This window comes from Mobula hypostoma, chromosome 9, assembly GCF_963921235.1.
Source record: "Mobula hypostoma chromosome 9, sMobHyp1.1, whole genome shotgun sequence".
Taxonomy (NCBI): Eukaryota; Metazoa; Chordata; class Chondrichthyes; order Myliobatiformes; family Myliobatidae; genus Mobula; species Mobula hypostoma.
In genome coordinates this window covers 1,357,739-1,375,538 of record NC_086105.1, presented here as the reverse complement: position 1 = coordinate 1,375,538, position 17,800 = coordinate 1,357,739, and positions in this window count along the sequence as shown.

Sequence of the window (17,800 nt, the reverse complement as noted above, 5' to 3'; positions counted from 1 at the left end):
CGCATTGATCCAACGGACTGCCAAGAGTCTTACCATTAATACTATATTCTGCCATCATATTTGACCTACCAAAATGAACCACCTCACACTTAAACACCAGGAATTCTGCAGATGTTGGAAATTCAAGCAACACACATCAAAGTTGCTGGTGAACGCAGCAGGCCAGGCAGCATCTCTAGGAAGAGGTACAGTCGACGTTTCGGGCCGAGACCCTTCGTCAGGACTAACTGAAGGAAGAGCTAGTAAGGGATTTGAAAGTGGGAGTGGGAGGGGGAGATCCAAAATGATAGGAGAAGACAGGAGGGGGAGAGATGGAGCCAAGAGCTGGACAGGTGATTGGCAAAAGGGATACGAGAGGATCATGGGACAGGAGGCCCAGGGAGAAGGGGGGGAGGGGGGAAACCCCAGAGGATGGGCAAGGGGTATAGTCAGATGGACAGAGGGAGAAAAAGGAGAGAGAGAAAGAATGTGTGTATATAAATAAATAACGGATGGGGTACGAGGGGGAGGTGGGGCATTAGCGGAAGTTAGAGAAGTCGATGTTCATGCCATCAGGTTGGAGGCTACCCAGACGGAATATAAGGTGTTGTTCCTCCAACCTGAGTGTGGCTTCATTTTGACAGTAGAGGAGGCCGTGGATAGACATATCAGAATGGGAATGGGATGCGGAATTAAAATGTGTGGCCACTGGGAGATCCTGCTTTCTCTGGCGGACAGAGCGTAGGTGCTCAGCGAGAGACCTCCCAGTCTGCGTCGGGTCTCGCCAATATACCGGACGCAGTATATCACCCCAGCCGACTCACAGGTGAAGTGTCGCCTCACCTGGAAGGACTGTCTGGGGCCCTGAGTGGTAGTGAGGGAGGAAGTGTAAGGGCATGTGTAGCACTTGTTCCGCTTACAAGGATAATTAAGGCACGACTTGCCTTTGACAAAGCCATGCCGACTATTCCCAGTCTTATTATTCCTCTCCAAATGTTGATAAATCCTGCCTCTCAGGATCTTCTCCATCAACTTACCAACCACTGAGGGGGTGCAAGGGGCTTGTGGGGTCGGACTGGACCGGACCCCGCAACTCGAGGGGGATGAGGATTGGGTGTGAGGAGGCTGAGGGAGATGGTGTAGGAAGGGTATGAGGGTGAGTAGGGTGAAACGGAGACGGGGGGAGAGAAGAAGGGGTGGATGAGGAGAGGGAAAGGGCTGAGGTGAGAAGGGAGAGGCAAGTGACGGTGAAGGAAGGGACCGGACTCTACATCGTACCGACGAGCCCTCTGTCGGCGGCCGGAGCTCGAATGTGTGCGGACTGGTCCAGCGCGGCCTCTGGCGTCGGGAAAGGGAACTGCAGGGTGAGCACGCCTGCTCCGTGTCCCAGTTCCTCCCGGGTCCCGCTCCGATCCGCAATCGCCCCGATCCTCATCCTGCGCCAACGAACGTCCGGAGAAGAGGGCTCAGGGGTAGGGGCTGGTCACCTTCCTGCATTGTGCATCAAACACGTTTTGACATTATGTTGTATCTGCCATGCCCTCACCTCTGTCCCCCTGCAGCCTGTATTATTCTCCAAACTCCTGCTCAGGGCGTCAGCCGCAAGCTCCGATCCTTTAGCCTGATGTCCCAAACACGCACAGTGAACAGTCAGCATGGAGTAGTCTCTGCAGGAACCTGAGAACGATCCTTATGGCCACAGTGCTTGATGTCCAAAATTTCATCCACACCAGTACTTTATTCCCAGTACTGAGTACTCCAACACTGTTGACCAAACTCCTGTGTAGGATCTTCTCGAAGTCTTACAGAAATCCAAATGTACACCCCCCCCCCTTCTATCTGGTCCAAAGGTCACATCTCCGAAGAACTCCAGTAAGACCATAAGATATAGGAACAGAATTAGGCCATTCGGTCCATCGAATCTGCACCACCATTCCATCCCTCTCAACCCCATTCACCTGCCTTCTCCCCGTAACCTTTGATGCCCTGACTGATCAAGAACCTATCAACTTCCACTTTAAACATATCCAATGAATTGGCCTCCACAGCTATCTGAAGACCAGCTAAAACTGACTTTCCTCTCATAACCCAACACTCACTCTGATCACTGTTGTTATTATTCTCAATCTGTTCTGTACTTACATCCTGTACTGTAGATTCCAGCATCCTCCCCACCACTGACCTGCGAAGAGATGTCCTTAACACTACACAGCATGCATTTAAGGTGAGGAGGAAAAGTTGAAACAAAGCAACATATGTCAGTGATGATAAATCTGATTGTGTTTTTCACGGAGACTGGTGGGTCCCTGGATGTGCTGCCAGATGGGGTGGTGGAGGCAGATATGACAGATGCATTCAAGGGGCTCTTAGACAGTCACATGAAACTGCAGACGATGAGGGGATGTGGATATTGTGCTGGCTGAAGGGATTTAGAGTCATAGAAAAATACAGCACAGAAACAGGCCCTTCAGCCCATCTAGTCCATAGAAAACCATTTAGACTGCCTACTCCCAACAACCTGCACCAGGACCATAGCCCTCCGTATCCCTACCATACACCTACCTATCCAAACTTCCCTTAAACGCTGAAATTGAGATTGCATGCACTCCTTGCACTGGCACCTCATCCCACACTCTCACGAACCTCTGAGTGAAGAAGTTTCCCCTCATGTTCCCCTTAATCTTTTCACCTTTCACTCTTAACCCATGACCTCCAGTTGTAGCCACACCCAACCTCAATGGAATAAGCTTGCTTGCATTTACCCTATCTATCATCATCATCGTCAGGTGCCGTGCCCAGTTTGAGCTTTGACTGCCATGGGCTACACACTCCTGTTTCGGGTCAAGTGGATCAATTCATTGGTATTCATTTCCAGTTCTCTGGCTGCTGTTTCCATCATCATTTGTCTTTGTCTTCCTCTTGCTTTCTTTCCTTCAATCTTTCCCATAATTACCGTGCATTCTAACTCCTCTTTCCTAATCACATGTCCAATGAAGTTACGTTGCCTTTTCATGATCTCATACGTTATTTCCCTTTTTGTGTTTGCTCTGTTCATGACATCCTCGTTAGATATTCGTTTCATCCATGATATTCTTTGCATCCTCCTCAAAAACCACATCTCTGCTGTTACAATTCGTTTCTTCATGTTACTAGATATTGTCCAACATTCTGAGACATATAACATAACTGGATAAACATAATATTTCAGTGCTCTGAGGTGGGTTGTCATGCCTAGTTTAGTATTGGTCAGTATACTCTTCATTCTCGTAAAGGTGTCTTTTGCCATCCCTATTCTTCTTTTGATGTCCATGTCGCACCGTCCATCTGATGTCACCCAGCTTCCTAAGTAGCAGAAGTTCTTTACTTGTTTTATGTCTTCCCCATTTACTCTCAGCCTGCAGATAGGATTCTCCTTCTTTTTGGATATCACCATACATTCTGTCTTTATGCAATTGATAGATAGACCCATTTTTGCACTTTCTTCAACAATTATATCAATTAAATTTTGTAGTTCTTCCTCCGTACTTGCAATTAACACAATGTCATCTGCATATCTAAAATTATTGATGTTTTCACCGCCAACTTTGATTCCCAAGATGTCTCTTATTTTTTGTAATATTGTTTCACTGTACGCATTAAACAAATCAGGGGAGAAAACACACCCTTGTCTAACGTCTCTCTTGATTTTCGTAAACTGACTCACTTCATCTATTCTTACAGTGGCAGTTTGTTCCCAGTACAGATTTCTGATTAGGCAGAGGTCTTTCGAAACTAGATCTAGAGTTTCCTGTAATATTTCAAGTAACTTATTGTGCTTCACTTTATCAAATGCTTTTGTGTAGTCGATAAAACAAACAAACAAATCTTTTTTTTGATGTTGATAAATGCAATATTGATGTTGAGAAATGGGTAGAATGGTGCAAGATGAATAATTGGGTCATTATGAATACCTACTTTAAAAACTATCCAAGACGCTGTGGACCTGGAAAAGTCCAGGTGATAACATTAGAAATCAAATTGACTTTCTTACTATAAACCAAAGATTTAGAAATTCAGTGACTCAATGCAAAACATATCCAGGTGCAGACTCTAATAGTGACCATAACCCAGTAGTATGTCATGTAAAAGTAAAACTTAAAAAACGAAAGAAGCAAAAAACTGAACAATCCCTTGACTACTTGCAATTAATTAAAGAAGAAAACTTAAGACAAAAGTTTACATTTGAAGTAAGGAATAGATTTCAAAGTCTAGAAATAGAATCTGTTGAAGATGATAGCAATCATGTAGAAATGAAGTTTAACTCTCTAAGGATGCCTTGGTAGAATCAGCAAAGTCAGTGATTCCTAAAAATGAAAAAAGCACAAAGAATAAATGGATGACAGATGAAATCAAAAATCTAATGGAAGAAAGGAGACAGAAGAAAGCAAATCCTATCGAATATAAGTCCTTAGATAAAAAAGTTAAAAGCTTATTTCAAAAAGTCAAAGAAGAATGGTTAAACCAGGAATGTGAGCAAGTAGAAAGAATCCCTATTACTGATCCAAAAAGGTTACATCAACAAATCAAGAAGATCACTGGTAAAAAGCTCCTCTGTTCTTCAAGTGGATGTTTGAAAGCAAAGGACGGTACCATTATCATGGAAAAAGATGAGACTATGAACAGATGGACTGAGTATATTCAAGAATTGTTTGAAAACGATCAAGGCGAAAAACCAGAAATTAAGAAAAACATTGAAGGTCCAAGTATTTTAAAATCTGAAGTTCGTAATGCAATAAATAAGATGAAGAAAGGAAAGGCAGCAGGTCCTGATGAATTAGTAATAGAACAAATGATCGCCCTTGAAGATTATGGAATTGAAAAACTTACTGATTTAATCAATGACATTTATGAGACTGGAATAATACCAAAAGAGATGAAAAAATCAGTATTTATCACTCTTCCTAAGAAACCTGGAGCAATTGAATGTGAATTACAAAGGGCCATAAGTTTAATGAGTCATATCACCAAGATACTTCTAAGAAATTTGATGACAAGAGCTAAAAGTAAGATACAAGCTGAAATAGGCAAAGAACAATGTGGTTTTGTGAAAGACAAAAGTACAAGAAATGCAATATTGATGTTAAGGATACCCTATCTATACCTCTCATAATTGTGCATACCTCTGTCAAATCTTCCCTCAATCTTCTACGTTCCAAGGTATACAGTCCTAACCTATTCAATCTTTCCTTATAGCTCAGGTCCTCCAGACCCGGCAACATCCTTGTAAATTTTCTTTGTACCTTCAACCTTATTTACATCTTTCCTGTAGGCAGGTGACTAAAACTGCACACAATAATTCCAAATTAGGCCTCACCAAAATCTTATACAACTTCAACATAACATCCCATCTCCTTTATCAATACCTTGACTTATGAAGGACAATTTGCCAAAAGCACTCTTTACGACTTTGACATCACTTTCAATGAATTATGGACCTGTACTCCCAGATCCCTTTGTTCTACCACACTTCTCAGTGCTCTACCATTCACTGTGTAAGACCTACCCTGGTTGGTCCTACTGAAGTGCAAAACCTCACACTTGTCTGCATTAAATTCATTCTCCCATTTTCGGCCCTTTTTCTAGCTGGTCCGGATCCCACTGCAAGCCATGATTGCCTTCCTCACTGTTCACTACATTTCCAATCTTGGTGTCATCCACAAGTTTTGCTGATTCAGTTAATCACATTGCTGAGCGATTGAACCTTCTTGACCAATCTCCTATCCAGGACCTTGTCAAATGCCTTGCTAAAGCCACCGCTGACAACATCCACTGCCTTGCCTTTATCTACTTTCCTGGTAAATTCCTCAAAAAACTATAAGATTGGATACACACAACCTACTACGCACTAAGCCATGCTGACTATCCTTAATCAGCCCATGTTTATCCAAATACTCATATATCTGATCCCATAGAATACCTTCCAATAACTTTCCCACTGCTAATGTCAGGTTTACTGGCCCATAATTTCCTGTTTTATTTTTAGAGCCTTTCTTTAACAGTGGAACAACGTTGGCTATCCTCCAGTCCTCTGGTGCCTTACCTGTTCCACTTTCTGCACTTGCCTCCCGCAAGATCCGAGGGCACACATTGTCAGGACCTGGGATTAATCCACCCTGATTTGTCTCAGAACCTGCTCCTCTGTAATCTGTACAGGGTCCATTAAGTTGATGCCACTTTGCCTCACTTCTATAGAGTCTTTGTCCGTCTCCTGAGTAAATACAGATGCAAAACAAATGCATTTAAGATCTCCCCATCCCTTTTGGCCCTACACATGGATTAACATCCTGATCTTCCAGAGGATTTTGTCCCTTGCAATCTTGTTGTACTTAACATACCTTAGGATTCTCCTTCACCTTGTCTGCTAGAGCAACTTTATGCTTTCTTTTTGCCCTCCTGATTTCTTTCTTAAGTGTTCTCTTGCATTTCTTGTACTACTAAGCACCTCATTTGTTCCTGTCTGCTATGCACCTCCTCTGTTTTTTTGTTAACCAGGGTCTCAATATTTTTTGAAAACCAAGGTTTCCTACACCTGTTGTCTTTACCTTTTATTTTGACAGGCACATACAAGCTTTGTCCTCTCAAAATTTCACTTTTGAAGGCCTCCAAGTACACCTTTGCCAGAAAACAGCCTGTCCCAACACACACTTGCCAGACCATTTCTGATAGATACCGTCAAAGTTGGCCTTTCTCCAATTTAGAATCTCAACCCACGGACCAGACCTATCTTTTTGCATATTTATTTTGAAACTAATGGCATTGTCGTCACTAGATGCAAAATGCTCACCTATACAAACCTCTGTCACCTGCCCTGTCTCATTCTCTAATAGCAGATAAAGTATCACATGATCTCTCATTGGGACTTCTACATACTAATTAAGAAAACTTTCCTGAACATATTTGACAAACTCTATCCCATCTAGCCATTTTACAGTATGGGAGTCCCAGTCAATATGTGGAAAGTTAATATCAGTTACTATTACAGCCTTATGTTTCTTGAAGCAGTCTGCGATCTTTCTACAAATTAGTTCCTCTAAATCTCTCAGACTGTTGGGTGGTCTGTAATGTAGCCCCATTAACGTGCTCATACCTTTCTTAGTCCTCAGTTCCACCCGTAATGACTCACTAGACAAGTTGTCCAGTCTATCCTGACTGAGCACTGCTGTGATATTTTCCCTGCCTAGTAACACCACCCCTTCTCTTTTAATCCCTACTCCTATGTCACACCTAAAAAAACGGAAGCCCAGAATATTGACCTACCAATCCTGCCCCTCCAGCAACTAAGTTTCACTAATGGCTACAATATCATAATTCTGGGTGTTGACCCATGCCCTGAGTTCATCTGCCTTTCCAATGATACTCCTGGCATTAAAATATACACAGCTCAGGACACAAGTTGCACCATGTTCAACCTTTTGATTCCTGGCTTTGAGGTCTTACCGATATCTATCTCCACAAGCTCTCCATTATCTGTTCTGGCACTCACACATAGTGCAAAGCAGTGATGGCTTTGGCGAGATCAGGCTTGGGTAAGTTAAGTATCTGGTAAGTTTCTTCTTCTTCATTCTTCATTCCTCATTCGTTAAGCACAGTTAGTGCAGTGAGGATGGCTGCAGGGGCAGTGTTTTGTTCTGTGTGTGAGATGTGAGAATTCTGGGAGACCTCCAGGCTCCTGGACAACCACATCTGCGTCAGGCACACCGAGCTGCAGCTTGCTCACCTGCGGCAGATGCAGGAGTCCGAGAAAGTGATAGATAGGAGCTACACGGAGTTGTCACTTCCTAGCCTGCTGGGTGCCCGTCAAGAGAGGGGAGGGAAGTGGGCAGCCAGTGCAGAATGTCCTTGTAATAATAAATACAGTATACCACTTTGGATACTGTTGAGAGGGACGACCTACTTGGGTGAAGACGCAGTGACCAGGTCCCTGACACTGAGTCTGGTGCTGTGGCTCAGAAGGGAAATAGGTGAAGAGCACTGCAATCATGATAGAGGATTCCATACTTAGAGGAATAGAGGCGACCTTCTGTTGATGTGATAGAAGCACCTGGATGGTATGTTGTCTCCCTGGTGCCAGGGTCAGGAAAGTCTCAGATCGGGTTCACAGCAACCTAAAAGCGGCCAGATGTCTTGGTACATTTTGGCACCAATGACATAGGTATGAAAGGTGAGGAGGTCCTGAAAAGAGATTTCAGGGGGCGAGATAGAAGCTGCAGGACCACCAATGTAGTAATCTGTAGGTTGTTGCCCGTGCCATGTGCCAGTGAGGGTAAGAATAGGATGATCTGGCAGGTGAATGCATGGCTGAGGAACTGCCACAGGGGGCAGGGGCTCAGATTAGAAACATAGGAAACCTACAGCACAATACAGGCCCTTCAGCCCACAAAGTTGTGCCGAACCTGTCCCTACCTCAGAAATTACTCCATCTGTCACTTCTCAGCCCAGTTTTGCATCCTATCAATATCTCGCTGTAACCTCTGACAGCCCTCCACACTATCCACAACACCTCCAACCTTTGTGTCATCAGCAGACTTACTAACCTATCCCTCCACTTCCTCATCCAGATCATTTATAAAAATCACAAAGAGTAAGGGTCCCAGAACAGATCCCTGAGGCACACCACCTGTCACCAACCTCCATGCAGAATATGACCCATCTACAACCACTCTTTGCCTTCTGTGGGCAAGCCAGTTCTGGATCCACAAAGCAGTGTCCCCTTGGATCCCATGCCTCCTTATTTTCTCAATAAGCCCTACATGGGGTACCTTATCAAATGCCTTGTTGAAATCCATATACACTACATCTACGGCTCTACCTTCATCAATGTGTTTAGTCACAAATTTCTCAAAAAATTCAATCAGGCTCGTAAGGCACGACCTGCCCTTGACAAGCCATGCTGACTACTCCTAATCATATTATACCTCTCCAAATGTTCATAAATCCTGCCTCTCAGGATCTTCTCCATCAACTTACCAACCACTGAGGTAAGACTCACTGGTCTATAATTTCCTGGGCTATCTCTACTCCCTTTCTTGAATAAAGGAACAACATCCGCAACCCTCCAATCCTCCAGAACCTCTTCCGTCCCCATTGATGATGCAAAGATCATCGCCAGAGGCTCAGCAATCTCCACCCTCACCTCCCACAATAGCCTGGGGTACATCTCATCCGGTCCCGGTGACTTATCCAACTTGATGCTTTCCAAAAGATCCAGCACATCCTCTTTCTTAATATCTACATGCTCAAGCTTTTCAGTCTGCTGAAAGTCATCACTACAATCACCAAGATCCCTTTCCATAGTGAATACTGAAGTATTCATTAAGTACCTCTGCTATTTCCTCCAGTTCCATACACACTTTCCCACTGTCACACTTGATAGGTCCTATTCTTTCATGTCTTATCCTTTTGCTCTTCACATACCTGTAGAATGCCTTGGTGTTTTCCTTAATCCTGCCCGCCAAGGCCTTCTCATGGCCCCTTCTGGCTCTCCTAATTTTCTTCTTAAGCTCCTTCCTATTAGCCTTATAATCTTGATCTCTAACATTACTTTGCTCTCTGAACCTTCTGTAAGATTTTCTTTTCTTGACTAGATTTATTACAGCCTTTGTACACCACGGTTCTTGTACGCTACCATAACTTCCCTGTCTCATTGGAACGTACCTATGCAGAACTCCACACAAATATCCCCTGAACATTTGCCACATTTCTTCTGTACTTTTCCCTGAGAACATCTAAGCATCCAATTTCCTGCCTGATAGCCTCATAATTCCCCTTACTCTAATTAAATGTTTTTCTAACTTGTCTGTTCCTATCTCTCTCCAATGCTATTGTAAAGGAGACAGAATTATGATCACTACCTCCAAAATGTGCTCCCACTGAGAGATCTGACACCTGACCAGGTTCATTTCCCAATACCAAATCAAGTACAGTCTCTCCTCTTGTAGGCTTATCTACATATTGCATCAAGATCTACATATTGTGTTAATGGATCATTGGGATTTCTTCGGAAGAAGCTATGGCCTGTAAAAAAGGGAAGGGTTACATCTGAACCTGAAGGGGACTAACATTCTTGCAGGTAAGTTTGCAAGAGCTGTTCAGGAGAGTTTAAACTAATTTGGCAGGGGGATGGGAACTGGAGTGATAGGGCTAAGGATGGGGTAGTTGGTTTACAAAGAGAGGCAATGTGTAGTGAGACTGCTAGCAAGGAGTGGCTGATGATTGGGCAAAATTGCTGTCAATGGGATATGTTGCAATGTAAAAGGGGGACAAAATCGAAAAAGTTGAATACAGGACTGAAAGTATTTGAATGCACACAGTATACAGAATAAAAAAAGATGAACGTAGCACAGTTAGAGATTGACATATCAGAATTAGAATCAGATCACTGGCATATGTTGTGAAATTTATGACTGTGCGCATCACTGAATCGTGGCTGAAAGAAGATTATATCTGGGAGCTTAACATCCAAGGATACACATTGTATCTAAAGGACAGGCAGGTAGGCAGAGGGGGTGGTTTTGCGCTGTTGGTAAGAAGATGAAATCAAATCATTAGAAAGCGGTTGGTTGGAAAGTGTAGAATCATTGTGGGTCGAGCTAAAGAACTGTAAGGGTAAAAAGACCCTGATGGGATTTATATACAGACCTCCGAACAGTAGTAAGGATGTGGTCTACTCTACAAATTACAATGGGAGATAGAAAATGCATGTCAAAAGGACAATGTTATGATAGTCATAGGGGATTTCAATATGCAGGCAGATTGGGAAAATCAGGTTGGTGCTGGATCCCAAGAGGGAATTTTTAGAATGCCTATGAGTTGGCTTTTTAGAGTAGCTCATGGTTGAACCCACTAGGGGATCAGCTGTTCTGGACTGGGTATTGTGCAATGAACCAGAATTGATTAGAGAGCTTAAGGTAAAGGAACCCTTAGGAGACAGTGATCATAATATGACAGAATACACCCTGCAATTTGAGGAGAAGCTAAAGTCATATGTATCAGTATTGCAATGGAATAAATGAAATTACAGAGGCATGAGAGAGGAGCTGGCCAAAATTGATTGGAAAGGAGTACTAGTAAGGATAATGGCAGAGCAGCAATGGCTGGAGTTTGTGGGAGCAATTTGAAAGATGCAGGATAGATACATCCCAATGAAGAAAAAGTATTCTGAAAGCAGAATGACATCACCGTGGCTGACAAGATAAGTTAAAGCCAACATAAAAGACAAAGAAAGGGTGTAAAGGGAGCAAAAATTAGTGTGTAGTTATAGGATAGGGAATCTTTTAAAAACCAACAGAAGGCAACGAAAAAGTAATAAAGAAGGAAAATATGGAATACAAATGTAAGCTAACCAATAATAGTAAAGAGAACATCAAAAGTTTCTTCAGATATATAACTCAACTCTGAACTGATTCCACAACCTATAAGTTCACTCTTGCACCTACCTCCCACTCTACCTTCCCTGAACAATGCAATCCTCCCCTCTCCTCTGACATCTCCAGCTCTCTTTGCATTAGGGTTAGCTCTGATCTGAGCTCTAATCCCTGCTGAGTCTTCACCATTCCCTACGACACTATCCTCTCTGTCCTCAGCAAGGGTCTTACCTTCACCTGCACTTCAGTGATTCCCTGCCCATCACAACACCAAGCTCTTCTCTGTCGCCTCCGTTTTCAGCCCCACTTCTTTGGCAAGGATTCCCCTCCCTGCACTGATGACCCCTTCTCTCATCTTCAAATCTCCTCCTCTTCTTGGACAAAACTCCTGGTCTTCTGCCTGCTCTAAATGTTTTCATCTTTAAATGCTGATGGAACATCAACCATTTCAACTTCAACACTGCTCTTTCCTCTTTAAACCTTACTCCCTCTACTGCATTGCCCTCCACTCTCTCCGCACCATTCCCAACCTCACATCAAATCCACAGACAGAGGAGGTGTTGTGTGCTGCAGTAAACCACAACTCTTAGACCTCATCTTACTTACCCTTTGAAGAGGACCCCAATCCAGACCATCAGAAAACTGTCTCCGACATCATTAGTGACCTCATCAACTCTGGAGAACTCCCATCCACAGCCACCAAACTCATAGTTCCCTTACCCCGCACTATTCACTTCTTGCTCCTACCCAACATCCACAAACCTGACTGTTCAGATAGGCCCTTTGTTTCTGCCTGCTCCTACACACTGAATTCGTATCCACATACCTCAACTCTTGGTTCAATCCCTTCCCACCTACATCTGCAATTCTCCACACGCGCTTAATCTTCTCAACAACTTTCAGTTACTTGGACCTGATTGCCTCATTTTCATCATGGATGTCCCTATACATGTCTGCCCCCCTCCCCCATAGAAGAGGCCTTAAAGCTCTCCACTTCTTTCTCAATAAAAGAAACAATCAATTCCTCTCCACCACCACCTCCTCTGTCTGGCAGAAATGGTCCTCACTCAGTTCTTCCCACTTTCTCCAGACTTGATAATGCTCCTTAACTCTTTCTTCACTACATTGATGACTACATCAGTGCTGCTTCATGCACCCGTGCTGAGCCCGCCAATTTCATCAATTTTGCTTCCAACTTCCACCCTGCCCTTCAAGTCTCTTGGTCCATCCCTCCCCTTTTTTGATTTCTTAGTCTCCAACTCTGTAGACAAAATGTCGACCAACATCTTTTATAAACCAACCAATTCCAATGACTACCTTGACTATATCTCTTCCCACCCTATCTCCTGTAAAAATGCTATTCTCTCGGCCTCCAATGCATCTTTTCCCAAGATGAGTCTTTCAAGGACACTTTTCAAGTCTGACAAAGAGCTTTTAAAAACCCGGTCTCTGGAAAAGAGAAGTACTACCTAACCGAGCAGTCATCATGGAAGTGGCCGCTGTCAGAGTAGTCCTGAGTCACGAGTAGGAAGGCTTTGGCTTAAACAGGGCTTCGGCAAGAACAGCCAGTCTAGGTAAGTTCATTCCTTATTTCTAATTCAACTCTAGAGAGAATAGGGTAATGTTGACAGAGCCAGTGTTAGGTGTGAGATTTCCAGGAGATGCCCAGCCTCCCTGATGGCCACATCTGCACCAGATGCATCAAGATACAGCTCCTTAGAGACCATGCTAGGAAACTGGAACTGCAGCTTGATGACGTTCAGCTTGTTAGGGAAAGTGAGACAGTGATAGACAGGAGCTACAGGGAGGTAGTCACCCCAAGGCTACAAGAGACAGATAAATGAGTGACTGTCAGGAGAGGGAAGGGAGAACATCAGAAAGTGGAGAGCACCCCTGTGGCCATTCCCTCTCAACAATAAGCACTTCATTTTGGGGGAAGCAACAGCGGCCGTGCCTCTGGCACTGAGTCTGGCCCTCAGGGCTCAGAAGGGTAGGGAACTGAAGAGGAGGGCAGCAGTAAGGACCTGGACCCATTGCAGTTTGCCTATCGCCACAATAGGTCAACGGCAGATGCAATCTCAGTGGCTCTTCACACGGCCTTAGACCACCTGGACACCAAAACACCTATGTCAGGATGTTGTTCATCGACTATAGCTCAGTATTTAATACCATCATTCCCACAATCCTGATTGATACATTACAGAACCTGGGCCTCTGTACCTCCTGCTGCAATTGGATTCTTGACTTTCTAACTGGAAGACCACAATCTGTGTGGATTGGTGGTAATATCTCCTCCTCGCTGACAGTCAACACTGGTGCACCTCAGGGGTGTGTGCTTAGCCCACTGCTCTACTCTCCGTATACACATGACTGTGTGGCTAGGCATAGTTCAAATACCATTTATAAGTTTGCTGATGATACAACCATTGTTGGTAGAATCTCAGATGGAGGCAAGAGGGCATACAGGAGCAAGATATGCCAACTAGAGAGGTGGTGTCACAGCAACAATCTTGCACTCACGTCAGTAAGATGAAAGAGCTGACTGGGGACTTCAGCTTCAGGTTCCTGGGTACCAAGATCTCTGAGTACCTAACCTAGTCCCAACAAATCGATGTAGTTATAAAGAAGCCAAGACAGCAAATATACTTCATTAGGAGTTTGAAGAGATTTGGTATGTCAATAAATACACTTAAAAATGTCTGTAGATGTACCGTAGAGAGCATTCTGACAGGCTGCATCACTGTCTGGTATGGAGGGGCTACTGTACAGGACTGAAAGAAGCTGCAGAAGGTTGTAAATCTAGTCAGCTCCATCTTGGGTACTAGCCTACAAAGTACCCAGGACATCTTTATGGAGCGGTGTCTCAGAAAGGCAGTGTCCATTATTAAGGACCTCCAGCACCCAGGGAATGCCCTTTTCTCACTGTTACCATCAGGTAGGAGGTACAGAAGCCTGAAGGCACACACTCAGCGATTCAGGAATAGCTTCTTCTCCTCTGCCATCCGATTCCTAAATGGACATTGAACCCTTGGACACTACCTAATTTATTTAGTCTATATTATTTCTGTTTTTGCATGATTTTTAATCTATCCAATATACGTATACTGTAATTGATTTACTTATTATTATTTTGTTTCTTCTTCTTCTATATTATAGAAACATAGAAAATAGGTGCAGGAGTAGGCCATTCGGCCCTTTGAGCCTGCACCGCCATTCAGTATGATCATGGCTGATCATCCAACTCAGAATCCTGTACCAGCCTTCCCTCCATACCCCCTGATCCCTTTAGCCACAAGGGCCATATCTAACTCCCTCTTAAATATAGCCAATGAACTGGCCTCAACTGTTTCCTGTGGCAGAGAATTCCACAGATTCACCACTCTCTGTGTGAAGAAGTTTTTCCTAATCTTGGTCCTAAAAGGCTTCCCCTTTATCCTCAAACTGTGACCCCTTGTTCTGGACTTCCCCAACATCGGGAACAATCTTCCTGCATCTAGCCCGTCCAATCCCTTTAGGATTTTATATGTATTGGATTGAACTGCTGCTGCTAAATTAACAAATTGCATGTCACGTGCCAGTGATAATAACCCTGATTCTGATTCAGTTACAGAGGATTCTATAGTCAGAGGACAGATAGGTGATTCAGTGGATGTGAAAAGGAAACACGGATGGCAGTTTGCCTCCCAGGTGTCAGGGTCGAGATGTTTCTGGATGCATCCACAATATCCTGAAAAGGGAGGGTGAGCAGCCAGAAGTCGTGGTACATATTGGTACCAATGACGTGGGAAGGAAAAGGGAGGAGGTCCTTGAAAAAGAATACAGGGAGTTAGGAAGGAAGCTGAGAAGCAGGACCTCTAGGATTGCTGCCTGTGCCACGCAACAGTGAGGATAGGAATAGAATGAGGTGGCAGACAATTGCATTGCTGAAGAATTGAAGCAGGGGGCAGGGATTCAGATTTCTGGATAATTGGGACCTCTTCTAGGGCAGGTGGGACCTGTACAAAAGGGGATGGGTTGCACTTGGATCCGAACAGGACCAATATTCTTGCAGGCAGGTTTACTCAAGCTGTTGCGAGTAGTTTAAACTAATGTGGCAGGGGGTCGGGAACCAGTATGATAGAGCTGAGGATAAGCCAGCAGGTTTACAAGTAGATGTTGGGTGTAACATGAACAAAAGGAAGGACAAGCCAATGATTGAGTACAAATGCAGACAGAACAAAGAGTTAAATTGCACCACAGAGGTAAAATTCAAAAGTGGGAAGAATGCAGGCCTGAAGGTGCTGTATTTAAATGTGTGTAGCATTTGGAATCAGGTGGATGAACTCGTGGCACATTTGGAGATTGCTCGGTATGACGTGGACATCACTAAATCGTGGCTGAAAGAAAGCCACAGTTAGGAGCTTAATGTCAAGGGATCATCATCATCGTCATCATCAGGTGCCGTGCCCAGTTTGAGCTTTGACTGCCATGGCCCACACACTCCTGTTTCGGGTCAAGTGGATCAATTCATTGGTATTCATTTCCAGTTCTCTGGCTGCTGTCTCCATCATCATTTGTCTTTGTCTTCCTCTTGCTTTCTTCCCTTCAATCTTTCCCATAATTTCCGTGCATTCTAACTCCTCTTTCCTAATCACATGTCCAATGAAGTCACGTTGCCTTTTCACAATCTCATACATTATTTCTTTTCGTGTTTGCTCTGTTCATGACATCCTTGTTAGATATTCGTTTCGTCCATGATATTCTTTGCATCCTCCTCAAAAACCACATCTCTGCTGCTTCAATTCATTTCCTCATGTTTCTAGATATTGTCCAACATTCTGAGACATATAACATAACTGAATAAACATAATATTTCAGTGCTCTGAGGCGGGTTGTCATGCCTAGTTTAGTGTTGGTCAGCATACTCTTCATTCTCGTAAAGGTGTCTTTTGCCATCCCTATTCTTCTTTTGATGTCCATGTCGCACCTGCCATCTGATGTCACCCAGCTTCCTAAGTAGTAAAAGTTCTGTACTTGTTTTATGTCTTCCCTGTTTATTCTCAGCCTGCAGATAGGATTCTTCTTCTTTTTGGATATCACCATACATTCTGTCTTTTGGCAATTGATAGATAGACCCATTTTTGCACTTTCTTCAACAATTATATCAATTAAGTTTTGTAGTTCTACCTCCATATTTGCAATTAACAGAGTGTCATCCACATATCTAAAATCATTGATGTTTTAACTGCCAACTTTGATCCCCAAGATGTCTCTTATTTTTCGTAATATTGTTTCACTGAACACATTAAATAAATCAGGGGAGAAAACACACCCTTGTCTAACGCCTCTCTTGATTTTCGTGAACTGACTCACTTCTCCATCTATTCTTACAGTGGCAGTTTGTTCCCAGTACAGATTTCTGATTAGGTGGAGGTTTTTCGAATCTAGATCTAGAGTTTCCTGTAATATTTCAAGTAACTTATTGTGCTTCACTTTATCAAATGTAAATAAAACAAACAAATCTTTTTGTACTTGAATAGCTCGTTCTGATAGTATCCTTAACATCAATATCAAAGGAAAGGACAGCCAGGCAGGAAGGCATAAGTGGAGGTGTGGCTCTGTTGGTAAGAGATGGAATTACATCTTTAGAAAGAGGTAACATAGGGTCGGAGAATGTGGAATCTTTGTAGGTGAAGTTAAGAAACTGCAAGGGAAAAAGCTTTATGGGAATCATATATCGGCCTCCAAATAGCAGTCAAGATGTGGGGTTGGGATTCCAAAGGAGCTAGAAAGGGCATGTAATAAGGGTCAAATTACAGTTGTAATGGGGGACTTCAATGTGCAAAGGGATTGGAAAATTTAGGTTGGTCCTGGATTGCAAGAGAGGGAATTTGTTAAATGTCTATGAGATGGCTTTTTAGGGCAGCTTGTGCTTGAGCCTACTCAGGAAAAGGCCATCTTAGATTGGGTGTTGTGTAATAAGCTAGATCTTATTAGGGAGCTTTACATGACGGAACCCTTAGGAGGCGGTGATCATAATATGATTGAATTCATACTGCAATTTAAGAGGGAGAAGCATAACTCACATGTATCAGTATTGCAATACAATAAAGGGAATTACAGAGGCATGAGAGAGGAGCTTGCCTGGTTGTATTGGAGGAGGATACTGGCAGGCCAGAGGTTGTTGAGGTTTCTGGGAATAGTTCACAAGGCACTGGATAGATATGTCCCACAGAAGAAGCTGTTCACAAATGGCAGGGATAGGCAATCCAATCCTCTCTCACGCCTTTGCAATTCCCTTTACTCCATTGCGATACAGATTGAGTTATGCTTCTTCATCTGAAGCTACAGTATGAATTCAATCATATTGTGATCACTGCCTCCTAAGGGTTCCTTTATGTTGAGCTCTATAATAAGATCTGGGTTATTACACAACACAC